The sequence below is a fragment of the Gymnoscopelus braueri genome (assembly GCF_963280865.1).
Source record: "Gymnoscopelus braueri genome assembly, chromosome: 19".
NCBI lineage: Eukaryota > Metazoa > Chordata > Actinopteri > Myctophiformes > Myctophidae > Gymnoscopelus > Gymnoscopelus braueri.
This window is the reverse complement of record NC_137621.1, coordinates 23,356,295-23,363,659: the sequence shown is the minus strand read 5'-3', so window position 1 is coordinate 23,363,659 and position 7,365 is coordinate 23,356,295.

The following is a 7,365-nucleotide window of genomic DNA, read 5'->3' as shown; positions in this document are numbered from 1 at the left end:
AATACCCTGGGAAAATTGACAGAAATACAATGCAGGAACATAATAGAGGCAGCAATGAGGCAGCCCTCCGTTACATATCCTCTGTGCATTTATATTCTACTAGAGGCTCGGGCAGCTACGCAGCCCTCACATCTCATACCTATCCTGGGTTGGATTCCTGCCAGGGACGCTGTGGGCGCTGTGGGCGCTGGGGGCGTGTCTTCTCCTCCGCGTCATTAGCGCCCATACCCTAGGTGGGGTTGGCGAAAGGGCCTACTCTGTGTGGAGTTTGCATGTTCTCCCCGTGTCTCCTAGGGTAGTTAATACCCTCACAAAAACATGTAGTAATCCTGGTCGCTATATCGCCTCCCCCATGACAGCCGGGGCGCCTGATGGAGGGGAAGGGAACTGGTTGGAATAACGTCTTCCTTCCATGTGCTACGTCCAACCGGTTAAACTCCCCCCTGTCAGGTGACAAGAAGGTCAGTTGGCTCTCATGCATTGTAGGAGGCATGAGCTCGGCCCTGGCCTCCCTAGGCTGGTGGGGGGAGTGTAGCGCCCAGGATCACTTAGAAAATTGGCACCGGGTGAAAAAAAGGGTTACAAAATCGTGGGATAAAAAAATTAAAAAAAATAAAAAAGTAAATGAAAATGTATAATTATGATTGTAGGTTAAAGGTGTCATATGCATTTTGTTGAATGTTCTAAAGCACTTCCCTTGACATGGTGGTATCCAGGTTTGTATACCTTAACTTAAGTAGAGCATAAAAGGCTAACAGTGTATCTGACTCGGGTGTTTATAGGGCCTGGCTAGTAAAGAGCTCGATACCACAATGCCAAGTGCCAATAATCTTTATTTTTAGCTATCTTTTGTATTTTCTTTTTGGGGAAATAAACACTTTTAGTTGCACCTTGCCATTGCCTCTCAAAACCATTCCAGACTTTAAATGTGCCATGCTAACAAATGATAATCTATTGATTCTGTCACTCAGAAGCTCCTCTTTCTAGGTTTTTGAAATGAGAAGTCCGCAAAGAGAAACTTCTAGTAGATGCGCGCATACCTTTTTAAAACTGCTGTAGCACACATCTCCAAAATGCGCACAACTGCCGTCTCCAAACACGTCATGTTACAGTATTGAAGCCTCATTACACATTGACATGTTTTGTGTATAATTCTCACTTATTAGTATGCTGTGGAGAGTCAGTATGATGTGATAATTTATAGGCCTACATACTGCTTAGACCAGCGGGTGAGAGTCTTGACTGTCAGGTGCCAAGGCAGGCACGGGAGGGGAGAAAACTTCTAGTTGAATGGCCCTGCCAGGGATTTTTTGACGGCCCCAGAGCTTCATATCCCGGGCTGAAGCCCTGTGAGCCTGAGCGTTAATCTTGGCCTGGTAGAAGGGTTTTTGGAGGGTCCGTCAGAGGAGTAACTAACTGCACTAAAGAACAATTACTAGAAAAAGTGCTCCTCGTTAGGTCAGGTAGGTTATGTGGGGCAGCAATGTTCTGAATTCAGTCATGATTATAGACATATGATAATGTGTACCTATTTGCGTGATGTTTGGACAAAATGTGTACGAGTAAAACAATTTGTTTTGCAAAAATCGGCCTCCTGGTGGTGCAATAACAGGCCAATGTGAAAAGGGTGGCATTTCGTCCTCGGCCTTTCACAGCAATCGGACGGCTCATGATTTGAGGCATTTTATTCAAAGCGAACTGCTCCTGCAAACTTTAGATGCCAATCTTAGCCAATCAGGATGGAATATGATGGAAGACAGATCCGTCTTGATCACATGACTATAGAGATGATGGGCCTGATTTACTAAGCTGGTCGTAAATAACGTGTAAATAAAGTGAAAGACGTGCGTCATTTGTTTGAGCAAAATAATTGACTGCAATTCCCTGTATAAATCTCTGTTCCCAAGAAGTTCATTTGCATTGTTCCACGCTTCATTTCACACAATAAAAGGCAACAGGAAATATCCAACTTCAAACTGACTTCACCTAACATGAAACCGACGTTGCCGCGCTGAAGAAGTTCAACTCCGTCTCTCGTCAAAAAATGCAGATCTGGTCGGTTGCATCGCCTTGACAACTTGTACATCTGTTCTGTCTGGAAGCGAGTCCCTCGATTGCACGATGGATCAGCTGAGCGTAATGCTCTCATGTTTTATGAGAATAAGAAGTTTACAAAGTTTAACCCCACCACCAAATAATAGGCTAATAAACATGGAAAGGACATTATATGAGATATTATATAATATTAAGGAACACCTTAAAATGCATTAACTTGCAATACATAACTTCGACCAAAAATAAAAAATTGATTATCAATCTCAAGTACAATTCACGTCTCTGTAAGTTGATTTGCATACCAAACATTCTGTAGACTTGGCTGGGGGTGTCACCCTATCCTGATTGATGAGTGAACAGGTGGGTGGCAATAATGGATCGCAATGAGAAAACTGCACACCACCCTAGGCACTCAAAAAGCACCCTGTACAGCACAAATAAACAAATGAACAACTACATTTCAAGACAATAGTATATAGGATACATCCATCACAATATAATGCATTTCAAGACAATCAGACACATTAACCATATTTCTGTTCTACATTTAATAGAAAAGAACGGCAGTATAATAATCAGTCTCATTTAACGCGGGATATAACATTGTACAGTACAAAGAATGTTTCCCTTTGAGGTAGTCTATGTAAATAATTGCTACCTCTGAAGCATTTACATAATAATAACCTCTCTATCCTCATTAAGGAATGATTACTTTTACTGTATGTACCTCTTTGAAGTGTTTGTTTGATCACTCATTCACATTCTGCAATCTAATCGCGTGTTATTTATGAGAGAATGTCCTTGCGGCTTGTTTTGGTGTGTCCTACATAAAAAACAATTACATATATACTTGGACATGTGAGACAATATACTGTACAATCTCTCTGATTGCACTTTATTCCAGTTTTCACCAAATGCATTTGAATCACATTTGAGGGTTTCTTACTCTCTTGACTACTCCTGACTCTTTGAAATGGTCCATTAGAGCAGTGTATATCAACCCTGGCAAACGTCCCAATTTTGGGCCGGGGCTACTGCTGAGGTGTGCCGCGCCGTTTGAAGAAGGTTTGAAAAAATATCATTTTGAAAAAATAAAAAAAAAGAAAAATTATTTCTTTTTTTAAACAATAATAATAATCAGGCATGCAAACAGCCCCGAGGTGAAAAGGGTGACAAAATGCTGTTTTTTTTCCGGGTCAGGTGTCACACTATTGCCCTATTTGGATTCAAAACAGCTAGTGGAAGCTGAAAAGCTACAAGTTTGCATGTCTGAATAATGCAAAAACAGAAATATTTGTTTGCATTTCCTTTTTTTCACCCCCATATATTTTCATGATAAAAAAGTGTGTATCGTATCGTATCGAAATCGTATTGAAGTTGTGTGCCCAATATCGTATCGTATCGTTTCGTGAAATTAGTCGGCACACCCCTAGTGTGTGTATATAGCGTATATATATATACCGTATATATATATATACCGTATATATATATATATATATATATAATTATATAATATATATATACCGTATATCTAGGTGTGCCCTGGGATTTTTTGGCTATGCCAGGTGTGCCTTGGCACAAAAAAGGTTGATAGACACTGCATTAGAGATTGATACACATTTGTAGATGTGGAGGGTGAAAAGAATGATAATTAAAATATGTCTGTTTACAAAATAAGGTGGTATGGTAAGCCATTGCCTTACCTTTTATATACCTTATATTCTCATCAACTGCATTTCAATAATTGTGAAAGGATCATAATTCAGGCTTACTTTCAGAGGGTTGTGAATACTTTCTTTCTTTAGTGCTTTCTTTGCTTGTGTTTTTTAACTTTTGGCCCCTTATATAATTACTTGAGATAGGTTTGTAGGGTTCAACTATCCATCTCCCTCACCTGCTAAATACAAAGCTTTCTCCCAATTATCTGAATAATAAAATATCACATAATTAGAATAACTTATCAAGCATGCAGGAAGAATTGGCATGAGGGTATAAAGGTCTTTCAATTCTGCCCTCGTCTAACCCTTATGAGAGAGGGCACCCAGCCATGCTAACAAATGTAGTTTTGTACTGAGAGAATATTACATATTTTTATCTCGTGATCATCTTTCCCTTTATTATTTCAGTTTTCTTAGCCAAAAATAGCTGATCTACGAGCTCACAATCTGTCGCATTGCAACGCTTTGTGAGCTTGTAGATCTGCTTTTTATCAAACAGCATGAAGCTTTTCCAGAGTGTGTAAACGAAGTATATCATATTAAGGGCGAAAGGTTCATATCAGAGATTGTTTTGGAGGGGAAGTGGGAAAATAAGGGCAAAAAGCTCTCAAAGCTCTAAGAGAATGCTTGTTCAATGTCTACATTGGTCCATACCGATCTGCTGCTTTTAGGGGACCATTTCTAACGGATAATAGCACAAAAGTGGCTGCAAATAAGCCTGGAAGGTTATTATAGCTTTTTATTCTAGGTCAGAGTACCAGAGACTGGGTAAATAAGGGATGGCAAGCCGATCCCAGTTTCTTCCATGTAACAATACAGTGCATATAGTGCCATATTCTGGGATAATTTGACTTGTGGGTTGGAGGTCAATTGCGTTTGATTGCAACTGATATAGGAAGTCTGTGATGAAAAAAATCAAATCAATTAGTTAATTTAAAATAATTAACAACAGGCTTACTGTATATTTCTTAAATTTGTTTTTCCTTTTTGTCAGACAGGCTTTGACATGATTTTTGACAGGTTATCCCAGTGGATATTCAAACCCATAATGAACAATTTCATAACTTACTCAGAGAACTCTGTGTGTTTTCTAGTGTCAGAGATACTTTTTCAAACCTCAGTTTCTATTCAGTAGAGATCTTTGCAGGGAGCTAAAGGAGAGTGGCAGTGCTAAATATGTAATTATATTTACATTACTTCACTGTGCCCCAAGTGTTCATTCTCTGACATTTCCCCAGAGCCTAGCAGCAATTGAGGCAGCACATTCATATTCTTAATAACAACCTGATGCAACTCTCCAATGTACCATTGTGAATACAAATGCCAAAGACGCAAGCTCCATGCAGGCTAGCAGAGAGGAGGTAGAATAAAGATGGATGTTAATGTAGGAATAAGCTGAACATTGGGTGGGTGGAGGTCTCCCTGGTTACCTGCACTGCCTCACCCTCTCTGGAGCACGTCAAATGCACATGGAAATGCATATAGTCAAATGCGATCGGTCGGGTCGGCGGTGCAACATAGGTGTGAGGGCCGCATAGTACATCTGACATCTGATCTGACATCAGTGTCAGACCCTTCCTCAGGTCCCCACCACTTACACAGCCCTATAGGTAGACAACCCAGCCTGGCGGAGCTCTGCGGCGTGCGCCTTTCTAGTTGTCTCTGCCAGGCCGAAAGGCATGGCAAGAGAGTATGTTTTTCCCCCTGTCCGTCCGTCCGTGTGTCCGTCCGTGTGTCCGTCCGTCCGTCCGTGTGTCCGTCCGTCCGTCCGTGTGTCCGTGAGTCCGTCCGTCGGTCTGTGACCAGCTAATCTCCGGCACCGTTGTCTTGATCGCAGCGAAACTGTGCACACACACTCCCTGGATGCCAATTCAGAACCTCTGCCCCAATTTTTTCTCATGGGCCTTTTATAGTGCCACCAGGAGGCCGATTTGTGCAAAACATATTTTTTGACAGTATTCCTACAGATTTTGTCCAAAAATCACGCAAATCGGTACACAGTATCTCTATAGTCATTAAACAAAACGTGTCTTTCAGATTTTTCGTATTCCATCCTGATTGGCTAAAAATTTCTTCCAAAGTTTGCAGGAGTGCTCCGTTTTGAAAAAAATGCCTCAAATCATGAACACAGCATGCAATTTCCGTGAAACTTTGCACGCACATTCCCATTAGGCCGAGGAAGAAATACCATTTTTCAAATCAGCCTCATGGTGGCGCTATAACAGGCCGATTCGTGTTTTTACCTATAACTGCACCGATCTGTGTAAAACTTTGTATGCACACTCCCTAGAGGTCAAGGAAAAACCTTTGCCCTGCATTTTTCACATCTGCCTTTTATAGCGCCACCAGGAGGCCACAATAGCCTACCTGACCTGGCGGAGACCTGTGCTCCGAGGAGCACTTTTTCTAGTTATTTATAGATTTAGCTGAGCACCCCCTTAGGTTGCAAGCAAGATAATGCATCTCTAGTGGTTTATTCTTTAATTACATTTTGAAATAAAATAAACAAATCCAACCTTGAGGTAGTCTCAAAAACACAGTAGCCCCAATGCCCCATGCAGTACATTGGCTGGATTTAAAAGTGCCAACCAAGAGAGGCCGTTTGTTCCACAGCCTCAGAGTGACAAATATCAAAGTACTTTACGCGAAACATTTAGCTGGAGGATCTGAGTGAGCTTGTAAGATAATAAAATCATGTTTAAATCATAACCACTTTGTGTCGATCCTTCATCACCCTGTTAGGATTTATTTTGGCTCACTGTACTTTATCCCATAACTAATCTCTCAAGAACAGATTCAGACGCTCTGCTATTGAAAGTGAAAAACGCTGGGGGCACTGTTTTTCCTTTTTATTTGACGATGGGTTCCCAGATTGTGGAGAGGAATCGGAATGTTGAACACTGGCTGTGAAAGCAAGAACTCAGGCTACAGAGAGACTGACCAATGCAGGACGGCAAGAACCATTATTTCTATCCAGATTGTACCCGTCATCACCAACCGTCTTTGCAGGATATCTTTATTATGCCTAGACTAGGTAAATATTGTTCTGGAAGTTTTACTTTGTTTTATTATACTATACTTATACCTGCCACCAACTCCCTATTTGGAGTAGATATTTTATCAAGACTATAGTAAGCATCTATTGTTTTTAACTGTAGTGTACTTAGTAAACTGCACAAGTATAAAGTTGTTATTGCAATAGCATAGGCTGGTTCTACAAATGTGAAGGTGATTAATATCAAGGTAGAGGCCAGGGTTGGTCAATTGTGGCGATAGGCCAGTGAGTGTGACTTTATAGAGTGTTGTGCATTGTGCAGATAATGTCCGACAGCCAGGAGAAACTGTGCTGGTCAGTTCCACTTGAATACTAATTGCAAATAAAGACAAAAGCATAAAGAGAACATAGAGTGCCAGTATTATGGTGGATAATTGGAAGACACAACATTAACTAATTTATACATTCCACGACTATGACTCTTCAAAAGACATCTATCTTATGACTATGTTTATTATGCCCTTTTTAAAATAATGGTTATACTTTGTTGTTGTTGCTGTTTTATGTTACTGGAAAATAACAGGGCTTTTGATTTTT